Genomic DNA, 14,985 nt, shown 5'->3' with positions numbered 1-14,985 from the left:
GTGGGGCCCATGTGGTTCTAGTATCATGGGCCAACATGGGAAGCCCATGTGGGCTGACCACATTGAACCCACATGACATCAGCATGGGCTGACCATATATGGGTTAGACCTGGGTGTGGATATGTGGGCCCCAGTCCTTTTTTAAGTGGGCTATCTGGGAATGGGATAGTACTGGGCAACAGTATGTGGGGCCCATGTGGTTCTAGTATCATGGGCCCAACATGGGAAGCCCATGTGGGCTGACCACATTGAACCCACATGACATCAGCATGGGCTGACCATATATGGGTTAGACCTGGGTGTGGATATGTAGGCCCCAGTCCTTTTTTAAGTGGGCTATCTGGGAATGGGATAGTACTGAGCAACAGTATATGGGGCCCATGTGGTTTCAGTATCATGGGCCCAACATGGGAAGCCCATGTGGGCTGACCACATTGAACCCACATGACATCAGCATGGGCTGACAATATATGGGTTAGACCTGGGTGTGGATATGTGGGCCCCAGTCCTTTTTTAAGTGGGCTATCTGGGAATGGGATAGTACTGGGCAACAGTATGTGGGGCCCATGTGGTTCTAGTATCATGGGCCCAACATGGGAAGCCCATGTGGGCTGACCACATTGAACCCACATGACATCAACATGGGCTGACCATATATGGGTTAGACCTGGGTGTGGATATGTAGGCCCCAGTCCTTTTTTAAGTGGGCTATCTGGGAATGGGATAGTACTGGGCAACAGTATGTGGGGCCCATGTGGTTCTAGTATCATGGGCCCAACATGGGAAGCCCATGTGGGCTGACCACATTGAACCCACATGACATCAGCATGGGCTGACCATATATGGGTTAGACCTGGGTGTGGATATGTGGGCCCCAGTCCTTTTTTAAGTGGGCTATCTGGGAATGGGATAGTACTGGGCAACAGTATATGGGGCCCATGTGGTTTCAGTATCATGGGCCCAACATGGGAAGCCCATGTGGGCTGACCACATTGAACCCACATGACATCAGCATGGGCTGACAATATATGGGTTAGACCTGGGTGTGGATATGTGGGCCCCAGTCCTTTTTTAAGTGGGCTATCTGGGAATGGGATAGTACTGGGCAACAGTATGTGGGGCCCATGTGGTTCTAGTATCATGGGCCCAACATGGGAAGCCCATGTGGGCTGACAATATATGGGTTAGACCTGGGTGTGGATATGGAGGCCCCAGTCCTTTTTTAAGTGGGCTATCTGGAATGGGATAGTACTGGGCAACAGTATGTGGGGCCCATGTGGTTCTAGTATCATGGGCCCAACATGGGAAGCCCATGTGGGCTGACCACATTGAACCCACATGACATAAGCATGGGCTGACCATAATGGGTTAGACCTGGGTGTAGATATGTGGGCCCCAGTCCTTTTTTAAGTGGGCTATCTGGGAATGGGATAGTACTGGGCAACAGTATGTGGGGCCATGTGGTTCTAGTATCATGGGCCCAACATGGGAAGCCCATGTGGGCTAACCACATTGAACCCACATGACATCAGCATGGGCTGACCATATATGGGTTAGACCTGGGTGTGGATATGTGGGCCCCAGTCCTTTTTTAAGTGGGCTATCTGGGAATGGGATAGTACTGGGCAACAGTATATGGGGGCCATGTGGTTTCAGTATCATGGGCCCAACATGGGAAGCCCATGTGGGCAGACCACATTGAACCCACATGACATCAGCATGGGCTGACCATATATGGGTTATACCTGGGTGTGGATATGTGGGCCCCAGTCCTTTTTTAAGTGGGCTATCTGGGAATGGGATAGTACTGGGCAACAGTATGTGGGGCCCATGTGGTTTCAGTATCATGGGCCCAACATGGGAAGCCCATGTGGGCAGACCACATTGAACCCACATGACATCAGCATGGGCTGACCATCTATGGGTTAGACCTGGGTGTGGATATGTAGGCCCCAGTCCTTTTTTAAGTGGGCTAACTGGGAATGGGATAGAACTGGGCAAAACTATGTGGGGCCCATGTGGTTTCAGTATCATGGGCCCAACATGGGAGACCATGTGGGCTGACCACACTGAACCCACATGACATCAGCATGGGCTGACCATATATGGGTTAGACCTGGGTGTGGATATGTAGGCCCCAGTCCTTTTTTAAGTGGGCTATCTGGGAATGGGATAGTACTGGGCAACAGTATATGGGGCCCATGTGGTTTCAGTATCATGGGCCCAACATGGGAAGCCCATGTGGGCAGACCACATTGAACCCACATGACATCAGCATGCGCTGACCATATATGGGTTAGACCTGGGTGTGGATATGTAGGCCCCAGTCCTTTTTAAGTGGGCTAACTTGGAATGGGATAGAACTGGGCAAAACTATGTGGGGCCCATGTGGTTTCAGTATCATGGGCCCAACATGGGGAGACCATGTGGGCTGACCACACTGAACCCACGTGACATCAGCATGGGCTGACCTTATATGGGTTAGACCTGGGTGTGGATATGTGGGCCCCAGTCCTTTTTAAGTGGGCTATCTGGGAATGGGATAGTACTGGGCAACAGTATATGGGGCCCATGTGGTTTCAGTATCATGGGCCCAACATGGGAAGCCCATGTGGGCAGACCACATTGAACCCACATGACATCAGCATGCGCTGACCATATATGGGTTAGACCTGGGTGTGGATATGTGGGCCCCAGTCCTTTTTTAAGTGGGCTATCTGGGAATGGGATAGTACTGGGCAACAGTATATGGGGCCCATGTGGTTTCAGTATCATGGGCCCAACATGGGAAGCCCATGTGGGCAGACCACATTGAACCCACATGACATCAGCATGCGCTGACCATATATGGGTTAGACCTGGGTGTGGATATGTGGGCCCCAGTCCTTTTTTAAGTGGGCTATCTGGGAATGGGATAGTACTGGGCAACAGTATATGGGGCCCATGTGGTTTCAGTATCATGGGCCCAACATGGGAAGCCCATGTGGGCAGACCACATTGAACCCACATGACATCAGCATGGGCTGACCATATATGGGTTAGACCTGGGTGTGGATATGTAGGCCCCAGTCCTTTTTTAAGTGGGCTAACTGGGAATGGGATAGAACTGGGCAAAACTATGTGGGCCCATGTGGTTTCAGTATCATGGGCCCAACATGGGGAGACCATGTGGGCAGACCACACTGAACCCACATGACATCAGCATGGGCTCATGTCATGGGCCCAACATGGGGAGACCATGTGGGCTGACCACACTGAACCCACTGTGGGTTCAGTGTGGTCAGTACATATCCACGCCCAGGTTGGACCTGGGTGTGGATATGTAGACCCCAGTCCTTTTTAAGTGGGCTAAATGAGACAAAATTGTAGAACAATGTACAGGGGTTGGACAATGAAACTGAAACACCTCTCATTTTAGTGTGGGAGTTTCATGCCTGAATTGGACTAGCCTGGTGGCCAATCTTCATGAATTACACATTGCAACAGTAAGAGCAGAGTGTGAAGGTCCAATTAGCAGGGTAAGAGCACAGTTTTGCTCAAAATATTGCAATGCACATAACATTATTTGGGACATACTGGAGTTCAAAAGAGGGCAAATTGTTCACCAAGACAGCAAGTCTTTGTGATTATCAAGAGCCACAGTATCCAGGGTAATGTCAGCATACCACCAAGAATGACGAACCACATCTAACAGGATTAACTGTGGATGCAAGATGAAGCTGTCTTAAAGAGATGTTTGGGTGCTAACCTGGATTGTATCCCAAAAACATAAAACCACGGTGCCCAAATCACGGTAGAATTAAATGTGCACCTCAACTCTCCTGTTTCCACCAAAACTGTCCGTCGGGAGCTCCACATGGTCAATATACACAGCCGGGCTGCTATAGCCAAACTTTTGGTCACTCGTATCAATGCCAAACGTCGGTTTCAATGGTGCAAGGAGCGAAAATCTTGTGCTGTGGACAATGTGAAACATGTATTGTTCTCTGATGAGTCTACCTTTACTGTTTTCCCCACATCCGGGAGAGTTACGGTGTGGAGAAGCCCCAAAGATGCATTCCAGCCAGAGTGTTGTATGCCAGAGTGAAGCATGGGGGTGGATCATTGATGGTGTGGGCTGCCATATCATGGCATTCCCTTGGCCCCATACTTGTCCAAGACGAATTGATGCTGTATTGGCCTCAAAAGGAGGCCCTACACCACGCTAATAAGTTATTGTGGTCTAAAACCAGGTGTTTCAGTTTCATTGTCCAACCCCTGTAGTTAACCTGTCACTTTCAAAATTTTGACTGTATGTCAAAGCAAAAGCTGCAAGAGCAAGATTCTCAAAACTTGGAAAGAATTACCCGAGATGTCAGCTTTATAGTCTTTGCCAAGGCAATTGTTACTCAGCTGGCCTCTAATGGAGTTGATGTAAGGTAAATTGTAGAATTTAATTTTTTCCTTGTAGGAAACCTCGACGATAGTAAAGGTTGGTGACCTTGACCATTGTCGAGGTCTCCAGGACGAAGGTGACCTCGTCTTGGAGATCACCCAAGGATATATTTTGCTGATAGAACAGAACATCCATGTCTTCCTAATGTTTGAACCTAAAACATGTTCACTGTGTGATATCTATGCCTGGCTCATTTACAAACAATAGGCTTCCAGAGGACCAGGATATTAAAACATTAAAAATAATTCTACAATGCTTTATTTTTTTAAACCAGTTCAGTATTGCTCTAGCCACACTTTGAACCCTTAACATTTTTTCATGTTATTATTTTATGCTAGAACAGTCCAGTCCAGTCTTCAAGCCAGTACGCATGAGTGGGCCCCCTTGGGTTTGTAGTAGGCCATATGGGTAATGAGTGGTCATGGGTTTTATCTGGGCAAACCTCATGGGACACATATGGTTAACTAAAATGGGACCCCTATGGGCTGGCCCATTTGGGCTAAATGTATGGGCCCTATTCAGCAACAATGTGGGCTAACTGGAAATGGGACAGAAATGGGCAACACTATTTGGGGCCCATGTGGTTTCAGTATCATGGGCCCCACATGAGAAGCCCAATGTGGGCTGTCCACATTAAACTAACATGACATGAGCATGGGCTAACCATACATGGGTTGGACCTGGGCAGGAAAATGTAGCCCCTAGTACTTTTTTCATGGTCTAAATGGGACAAAATTGTAGAACATTTTAATCGACAATGTGGTTACCTGTCACTTTCAAACTTTTCACTGTATGTCAAAGCAAAAGCCAGTTCAGTATTGCTCTTGCTACACTTTGAACCCCTAACTTTTTTTTCATTTTATTATTGCAGTCTGAATGTCTTAAAACATTTTTTTGAAATAATCTGTTTGAAATATATACGTAAACTCATATTCTGGTGCTTACTCAAAATTAAGCACAGAGTGGTCATGGTTGAGCTTTAGTCCTTGTTTTATTTTTAATAATAATAACTTTTTATTTTATTTTTATTATTATTTTTTATCAATTGGATGTTTAGACATCCATAGAGTTTACTGCAGCCTGTTCGCAGCAAGATTTAAATTTTTATTTGGACAAATAGTTCAGATCAGACCATTGTGAAAAATATCACAAAATGTTTAGAAAATAAACAAAACTCATTAGCAAGTGAGAGACAAGAGTAAAATTTTGAGCATCTGTTTTTTCATATATTTGCAAACATTTTCCAAGTCATCAGTATAAATAAAAATAAAAAATAAAAAAACGTAACATTTCTGTTAATGATTCATTTGGTTCCAATTACCTTTTTGTTCATTGTTTGCTCTGAGGCACCGTTGCCAATAAAGGTTGGTGAATTGAAGTACCGGTAGGCACTTTACACATCCACTGAAGAAATAGTTCCAAAACATATTTGAATAAGGAGGACAACGAAATGTATTTATTTACATTGAGAACTTTTGCTACATCGGTTTTACATTTGTTAAACCGATGTAGCACTCTCAAAAATTAATCTTGTGTTTCTTGGAAAACGTAAAATGACCCGCGGATGGATATGCGGTTTCAAAATCAAGCCTGTTCTCTTCATCAGTCCGTTGGCGCGGAGTCTGCCTGTTGGCTGATCTACGAAAGAATCTGTAAGTACATTTCTTCTTTTACCTAGTACCAAATTTTAGGGAGAGATTTTAAATCGCTTGTTAAAAAAATTGTTGCTCGTAACAAATCGGACGACAGTATCCCAAAAGAGACTTAATTCTTATTGTTATTTTTGCTTTTCTTTAGGGTGATACTTTTTCTGATATTGCTAACACACACAGCTACACACAATAAGCAGATTTTAGTGCAGACCGATTTCAAACGCAGCGTTGTGGGCCAAACCATTTTCAATACCGCCGCCATTCTATTTGTTGAGCTGCCATTGGTTCATTTGAGCGCCAACGAGGCAGAATGAAATCGGTTCACTGAAGAATCTATGTTGCTAGCAGAGGTTGTTACAAAGTGTCTGGACACAATAAAACCATTTGTATGATTTAAAAAGAGTAACTATTGTGCTTTCATTCTATGTACTTGGGCTTTTAATAATCTTTCTCAGTCACATCAGCATGCATGGGTGGGTCTCATGTATGGATTCAGGCTGGTTTGGCTGGGACCCATGCAAGATTATTATTGTCGTTTTTTCAATAAAACTGCATTGAATCGTTTAGCTTTGGGCTATATAGGTAATGATAAGAGGGCATGGGTTTTATCTGGGCCAACTGCGTGAGGCTCAAAAGGTTAACCGAAATGGGACTCATATTGTTGGCTCAATTGGGTTAAATGTATGGGCCCAATTCAGCATTAACGTGGGCTAACCGGGCATGGGACAGAAATGGGAACACTATATGGGGCCCATGTGGTTTCAGTATATTGGGCCTAAAAGGTTTTTTGTAAATAGGATGAAGGCATTGTAGTTCATATTTTTAAATTCTTTTTTTAATTGTTGTGTGACACTTTAAAGCGTTTTGTTATGTCATAGTTTATTTCAATCTGCCGCTATTGTGTTGGTCTAGAGTAGTCATCAGTGTCAGGGTTCCTGTGTGAGAGTGTGTGTATGTGAGTGTCGCATCTTATTTCAGCGAGGATCTTTGTGAGGAGCCCGTGGAGCTTGGCACAGGTGGAGGAGCAGCAGAATCTTCAGTCTACGCTAGATTGACTGAAGATTCTACTGGTGTATGCTAGATGGTTGCATACACCGGTAGTCACTCTGGCCTCTCCTGTTGTGAACAGTTTTCTGAGAACGTTTCTGTGTCTACTAGAAGTCACCTGGTCTCTGTGTTTGTTCGATCCTAGGGGTTTTGTCGCCTCATTCGAGAACTCACCAGTGAATACCTGCCTGCTCGCTCCGCCGATTCCACTGCCTCCACTCCACCCTTCGAGCTTCCAGCTCTCTTCCATTCCCACCTCGCATTTACCTTCGGAACCGCTGCACACCCTCTCTCAGGAACCTGGCATCTCACACCCACGCCTCGAAAGACCCGCACCGAAGTAAGCCTGTTCCTGTTTCCCCTCCGATCACTCATTCTAAGCCCGTCATAACTAAGTTCTCGTTTCAGGCCAACCTGGTCGAGTGGTCCTCACCCTTCCGCTGATGTCCGGGAAATAGATTTTATTTTGTCCTGTTGTAAATAAATCACTCACTCATCCCTATCCAACGTGTGGTTACTGCATGTGGGTCCGTAAATTGAAACCCATCATGTCAATCAGTGGCCAAGCCTGAAACAAATATTGAAAGATGAAGAAATTCTTTTCGATATTTTTGCAATATTTAGCTAGCAGTTATGTGAAATGTACTTATATTTAATTGTAGCTCTAATTTTTTTATATGTGCAATGTTTTAGGCTTTATTAGTTACATTTATAGTGATTTTCTAAACTTCTCTTAAGAGTAATACTACTGTCTTAGTCCTGTCACGTTAACAAAGAAATTAGGATAATTGCAAAACTGTTCAGTGTTTACAATATAAGGCTTCAGTAGTTAATCCATACAAAGGCTGTTTTGCCTTAATTTTTTTATTTTTTTGAAAAGTCTAAATGTTATATTGCACTAATAAAATATATTTTTGCAGGCTTCAAGAGGATCAGCGTGTGAAGATCACTTTATAATGATTTGAAAAAGGTAGATTAATATGTTAGTGAAATTAAGCACATAAGAGTGATATAATGACAAACTGATGAACAAAAACAAAATGTTGTCCTGTTATTGTCATTGTACTTAAGGTTGCCATGGCTACAGAAATTGGAGGAGCATCCTTAGATGACACAATACAACCAGCTGTGCGATTCCTCATGTCCCATGAACTGGAAGTCCAGTTCAACCTTTTTGGCCAACATTGGAAACAAGCTCTTGGACCTGCGTCTCTTTGATGTTTTGTATGGTAAATATCAGTTTTTATTGTCAGAGTAACTTTTTTTTTTCACTTTTCTTTCTTAAACATATGTTAATTTATTTTGGTTGTTTTATTCTTTTGTTTGTTTTTTAGTAATGTTTTTAGGTTAAAAATTGAGTCTTCAATTTTTGGTTTTATTTGAACAGTATTCTTTCACTGTTGTTAAGAACTTAAAAATTTGAAGGTAATATTGTTTGCATTTCAAACAATATTAAAATAACCACAAAACCACGATAGAACCTAGTAGTTGATTTATATAGATGGATATATTTTAAATTTACAGTAAGAATATAGTTTCTGTACATAATAATGATGACTCAAGAGTCCTTTTGATTATGGCATATCTCTGCAAGCATTTTTGCCCCATGAAGGGGGAGATGCAAATCTCATGAATGTTACATTGTGCTAAAATGAAACACTAATACAATTTCTACCTTTGCTTGTTATTTCAGGGGACTTAAAAGAAATTATCCATCTACAGAATCACACAAGCATACAGCAAAGACTCTCGAAGTGGTTTACTGGAGCCCGAGTGGAAGTGGAAATAGACTAGAGAGACTGCCAGTTCAAACTCAGGTTGGGGAGGTCTTTCAAGATGGACAGTTTCAGTAAAGTATGAGAGATTTCAAATTTAAGCATGCATATGGCATGTAGGTTATTTTTAAAAATGTTTAACAAAAATGTATTGTGAAAGATCTATATAGGTGTGTATATTCACATTGTGTGTATCAATGTGAATATACGTGTATAAAGTTATATAGATAGTATTTAGATGTATACATTTATAGACCTGTAGGAAAATATGTAGGTGTCTTTATTTGTGTGCATCTATAGATATATATTTATAGATCTGTTTATAAGTTTGTTATAGTAAACTAGCTTCTGTTATTTTCAAAGATGTCGTGAATAATTGCAGATTTCTTTTTGTGGCACCATTCCCTGAGTATTAATGAAGTTCTAATAATTGCTGTAGTGAGGTAAAAAATAACTCCTGACAATATTTTAAATTACTAAATAAAAGCCTTGAGCAAAATGAATTTTTCATCTCTTTTTTTTTTTTTTATTTGAACACGTTTTAAGCTAGACTTTGGATTGTTGATCAAGATTGCATATCTATGAATGTAATTCACATCCAGGTTAGATGAGAATTGTTCCTACAGGATTAAGGCATCTGGGTCCCACTGAAAGCCCAGTCAGCACCCATTGAAATCTACTTGGGCAAACCCATGTGGGGCCACCATGGAAACCGTGGACAAACCCACTTGTTACCCATATTCTAGCCCAGTTCAGACCCAATTGGGACCCATGTAAATATTCTTGACAGCACCCTAGTGGGCCACAGATGGGCCTCATGTGAGTTAACCATGTGGGACCCACTGAAAACCCAGTCAGCACCCATTAAAATCTACTTGGGCAAACCCATGTGGGGCCACCATGGAAACCGTGGACAAACCCACTTGGTACCCATATTCTAGCCCAGTTCAGACCCAATTGGGACCCAGGTAAATATTCCTGACAGCACCCTAGTGGGCCACAGATGGGCCTCATGTGAGTTAACCACATGGGCCCCACTGAAAACCCAGTTAGCACCCATTGAAATCTACTTGGGCAAACCCATGTGGGGCCACCATGGAAACCGTGGACAAACCCACTTGGTACCCATATTCTAGCCCAGTTCAGACCCAATTGGGACCCAGGTAAATATTCCTGACAGCACCCTAGTGGGCCACAGATGGGCCTCATGTGAGTTAACCATGTGGGCCCCACTGAAAGCCCAGTTAGCACCCATTAAAATCTACTTGGGCAAACCCATGTGGGGCCACCATGGAAACCGTGGACAAACCCTTTTGGGACCCATATTGCCTGCCCACTTATATCCCATATGGGGCCCACCTAGGTGTGCTGGCTGGGATAAAGTACTGGAATCTCAAAGTCCAGTAAAAGTATAGGTACCTCTCCAAAATATGACTTTGGTAAAAGTCCAAGTCACTGAAATGTTACTTGAGTTAAAGTCTTAAAGTATCTAAAACGTCTTGTACTTAAGTCTGGAAGTTACTGTAACAATGGATGAACTCAAGTAATGTAATGAAAAGTAAAAAGTAAAACAAGGCAAATACAGTTTGAATGACATTTTTCATATTTTGGTAAACTTGTCAAATACACTTAAAATAATGAACAGAACCAAGTGCAGGCAAAATGAAACCTGCTAATAGATAAACCTGCAGCATCATTTAGTTAAGAACATTAGGTGCTTTACCTAAACCACAAGGTTAACTTAACCTGTTTTAGGTTAACTTAACCTGCTTTAGGTTAATTTAACCTGTTTTAAGTTAACTTAACCTGCTTTAGGTTAACTTAACTTGTTTTAAGTTAACTTAACCTGCTTTAGGTTAACTTAACCTGCTTTAAGTTAACTTAACCTGCTTTAGGTTAACTTAACTTGTTTTAAGTTAACTTAACCTGTTTTAGGTTAACTTAACCTGCTTTAGGTTAACTTAACCTGCTTTACAACTGAACCAGCTTCTTAGTAAACCCTCCAGGACAGAAAATACAAAGTTTTTCTAAACCTTAAGTTTTTCCTTTCAGTAAGGTCAGTGCTGAAAATGAGAAAAATAAATAGTCAGAACAGAAAATGCAGCAAACATGAAGAAAAAAAGCCGTTAGGATTCCTCTACTTCACACACTATAGGTGCAACAACTGGTCATTATGCAAAAGAAAAAAAGAAATGGGAGGGAAATGCAGCTTATTGACATCTGAAGAGGAGAGCTTTTAGTTAACTTGGTGTTTAATGGGAGAAGCGAAACAGGTGCATTGTATTGGTGGTGATGAACAGCCCAGGTAAGAAGCCTGACTTTGTTGCAGTCGATCAGTAGGTGGGGTCAAAACACTTTTCTCTCTCGCTTTTTTGTAACCAGTAACTAAACCACACATTGAAAATGTATGCAATTAAGTTCGGAAATATAGTGAAGTAAAAGTGAAAGTTATCAAAAATTTTCTTACTTGAGGAAAGTATGAAGTACTCCAAAATGTACTTAAGTAAAGTAGTGAAGTATTTTTACTTTGTTACTATACAACACTGGTCTTTGTAATGCCTGCCTCTCGTGTTTCCAGTTTTGTAAAATGGAAACGTAATCTCAGTACTAAAAAATGTTTTAACAATATTATTTGTATCCTCAAGTTCTTAGTTTCTGAACTAAATCAACATTTCAGATAGAATTTGGTCCAAAATTATTCATACACTTGGATTTAGGATTTAGGTTTAAACTAATATTTTAATTTCATCAACATATTTTTTCTGACAGGAAGTAATCCTGAGGATGTGGAACGATCAGCCCAGAGAATCAGGGCAGGGAGCTCAAGATTAGGGTGATGGTAAGGAGACCTTCCAAAAGACCTGAATCTGAACAAAAGACATAAATCATATTTGTCACATTGACAAATATGATATATTTGACAAATAAATTATTGACAAATAATTTTTTTGTGAAAAAGTTAACAGAATAAAAAACGTGATCAATATTGATTTCCTAAACAAACTTCTTAATTTATTGAAAACTATTTTACATTTAGATCTGCGAGGGGTATGAATAATTTTGGACTTATCTCAAAAGGAAAATAAATAAATGTCCCATTATTCCAATAATAATAAAAATGATATTAGAAGCAACAGGAAGAGCTGCTTCCTGCTGTTTGTTAGTAAGTTTATTACTGAATGTATTGAGGTTTTTGTGTGAATATCGGCGTTCTGATGGCTGGGTACCATCACTGACCATCAGCTGGAGGAATGAAAGGCTTCAGGTTTAGAGTAGATAAACTGAACAAAGCCGTCCTGTCTGCTTCTTAATGCAGCTTCAGACTGAACAGACGGGCTTGCTGACCCGTCAGCTGGTTCTGACCCAGCTGTGCTTCTTTAAAAGCTTCCATAGGAGAACATCGGCTGAACTGGATCACCTGATCACAGTTATTATGACTCACATCCATTAGGTAACATTTGGGTTTCCCTCCCGACTTTCTGCTGAGAAAATGAAAGCGGTGTCTGAAAAGGAGCCGCGCCGCGACCAGGGGACATCTTTTCTCCCAGATGAATCGCAGGTCAGAGGTCAGCCTCCTGGTAGGCTGCAGACAGAACACTCCATTAACCCGACGGCCCTGAGACGTTTCTGCCCCGGGGTTTGGCCGGCGGCGTTCTGCAGAAAATGACCCGGAGGTTTTGAGACGGCCGCCACATCGTTACGGCGTGTTCCATTTCCTCCCTGCTTACAGGTGAGTCAAACCACAGGAAGAACAAATTAAACCAAACAGCACATTTCCTCCAAGCTTGTTCAAGTCTGAAACCAACAGTGATTAGACTTTCTAAATATGATCTCAGAAAAACTCTGGAATAGACTTTATTCTGCAATTATCTCAAAGCAAACAATCATTTCAACTCTTGAGATCCAGATCAGATTAAAGATGATTGCTGAAAATTATTCCATCTTTCTTCGAGTCTCCAGAGCCAAAACACAGGTGGGTGACATCATGGCTATTAGAGCGTTACAGATTATTTCTGAGCCAAAACACACAGAAAGGAGGAACGTCTGAAACGAGGGAAGCTCTACTCACTGAGGCAGAGTGAGCTCAGGTGACGCTCCTGCAGCGTCCCGACAGGAAGAGGACCTCTGAGAGAAATATTGGCTTCTACTGACACAAAGAAAAGTTTCTCCTCAAACAAAGACCTCCAGCCAATTTAAACCCAGTTCAACTGCAGCCGCAGCCTTTGGGCTCTCTGTGAAGCCCTGAGAACTGAGTTTGATTCACAACTGGTTGAACTAAATGTTCAAATGTCATCAGTATCAGTTCTCTGCCCATTAGTTATTATTAATGACTGAAAATATTAAGAAACATTCTGTGTTAAACAGGTACAAACACATAAAGGAGGAAAAATTCAAAACACACAAACATAAATGGAATTGAAATAAATTCTGCAAACAAAAAATGCTTCAAAGAATGAAACAGAAGTCCTCCAGACCAGTAGGGGGAGTCGACCACTCGATCAATGGAACCAGATCCTCAGTAAAGACAGACTGTCAACAGTTAAAGATTCTGTCCCTGCCGTCACAATCAACAAGAATTGACCAGAAGCAAAGAAAACCCAGCCGGTTGGGTTGGTTCTGCATCTCAGGTCTTTATGGACTCGGACATTAAGGAGAACCAGAACCTGAAGTTCTGTTCAGGAATGAAGAGTTCATGTCATTCGGTTCTAATCATGACCCAAAGAGATCTGTTCCATTTTTTTCAACTATTTGAATCTTTTTCTTTTTAAGGTTTAGCAGGATTTTATTAAAGTGGTCAAAATTGGTTTATTTATCCTTCAAATTTATACTGTTTAGTGAATGTCATGTTCCGTGTTTTTCTGTTGTGTGTATTTGAGTTTTCTGTGTCCTGAGTTCTCCTCGTTGTCCTGTCTTCCCCTTGATTACTCCCAGGTGTGTCTCAGTGTACCCTCAGTGTATTTAGTCCCTCCTGTGTCCTTTGTCCCTTGTCAGGTCCTTGTCAGATTGTCGTACTTTTGCCTTTGTCTGCCGTTGTGTGTTTAGCCGCCTGTATGACCAGTTGCTACCGGCGTTGAGCCCTGGCTTCCGCTCAGCCGTGCTGCCTGGCCGCGGACTACGTCTGTGACTTTGTTGTTGTCATTGGACTATTTTTTATCATTAAATTTCCACCATTTCACTTACCTGGGTCTCCAGCGTCTGCCTCACCACCTCCACCACCATTTCATGACAGAAAAAAGTTACCATAGCAACAGGTAACTCCACCCCTTTATCTGTCTGTAATTAAGATCAGCTCCAATATCACATTCAAACATATTTTAGACACATTTAAATAGACATGGAGTCTCATACTTTTGACTTTTCATAATTAATGCTGTGCATTATACAAGTTTAATTTTACAACTGTTAACTCCTGATAACTGATACTGCCTGATATTAGATGATACGACCTGATATTAGATGATACTAATGTCATCTAATGTAAAAAAAATCAATTATTTGAATTTCTTTCTCAGACAGGAACCCAGTTCCTCCATTATTATTATTATTATCATCATCATCATCATCACAGTTCTGATTACAGAACAGGTAGATATTAGATGATACTACCTGACATTAGATGATACTGCCTGATATTAGATGATTCTACCTGATATTAGATGATACTGCCTGATATTAGATGATACTACCTGATATTAGATTAAACTACCTGATATTAGATGATACTAAATGATATTATATTATACTACCTGATATTAGATAATACTACGTGATATTATGATACTACCTGATATTAGATGATACTACCTGATATTAGATGATACTGCCTGATATTAGATGATACTACCTGATATTAGATGATACTGCCTGATATTAGATGATACTACCTGATATTAGATGATACTACCTGATATTAGATGATACTACCTGATATTAGATGATACTACCTGATATTAGATGATACTACCTGATATTAGATGATATTAGATGATACTACCTGAAATTAGATGATACTACCTGACATTAGATGATACTACCTGATATTAGATGATACTACCTGATATTAGATGATACTACC

The 14,985-nt window shown here is 41.5% G+C and overlaps 1 long non-coding RNA gene across 2 annotated transcripts; it reads left to right on the top strand.

Annotated features, from left to right (window-relative positions):
• The first annotated feature begins 5,925 nt into the window (after positions 1-5,925).
• On the top strand, positions 5,926-9,395 carry LOC129377744 (uncharacterized). 2 transcript variants are annotated; one of them, XR_008607961.1, is made up of 5 exons: positions 5,926-6,087; positions 7,066-7,474; positions 8,055-8,104; positions 8,206-8,363; positions 8,828-9,395. It is a non-coding gene; the product is annotated as an uncharacterized LOC129377744 (long non-coding RNA). The 2 variants fall into 2 exon arrangements; XR_008607960.1 differs by lacking the exon at positions 5,926-6,087 and having other exon boundaries at positions 6,652-7,474.
• Positions 9,396-14,985: the final 5,590 nt, after the last annotated feature.

Source organism: Poeciliopsis prolifica, unplaced genomic scaffold (genome assembly GCF_027474105.1).
Source record: "Poeciliopsis prolifica strain line A6 unplaced genomic scaffold, Auburn_PproV2 SCAFFOLD049, whole genome shotgun sequence".
NCBI lineage: Eukaryota > Metazoa > Chordata > Actinopteri > Cyprinodontiformes > Poeciliidae > Poeciliopsis > Poeciliopsis prolifica.
The sequence above is the reverse complement of the archived record's forward strand: the minus strand, read 5'-3'. Positions and strand labels throughout refer to the sequence as shown.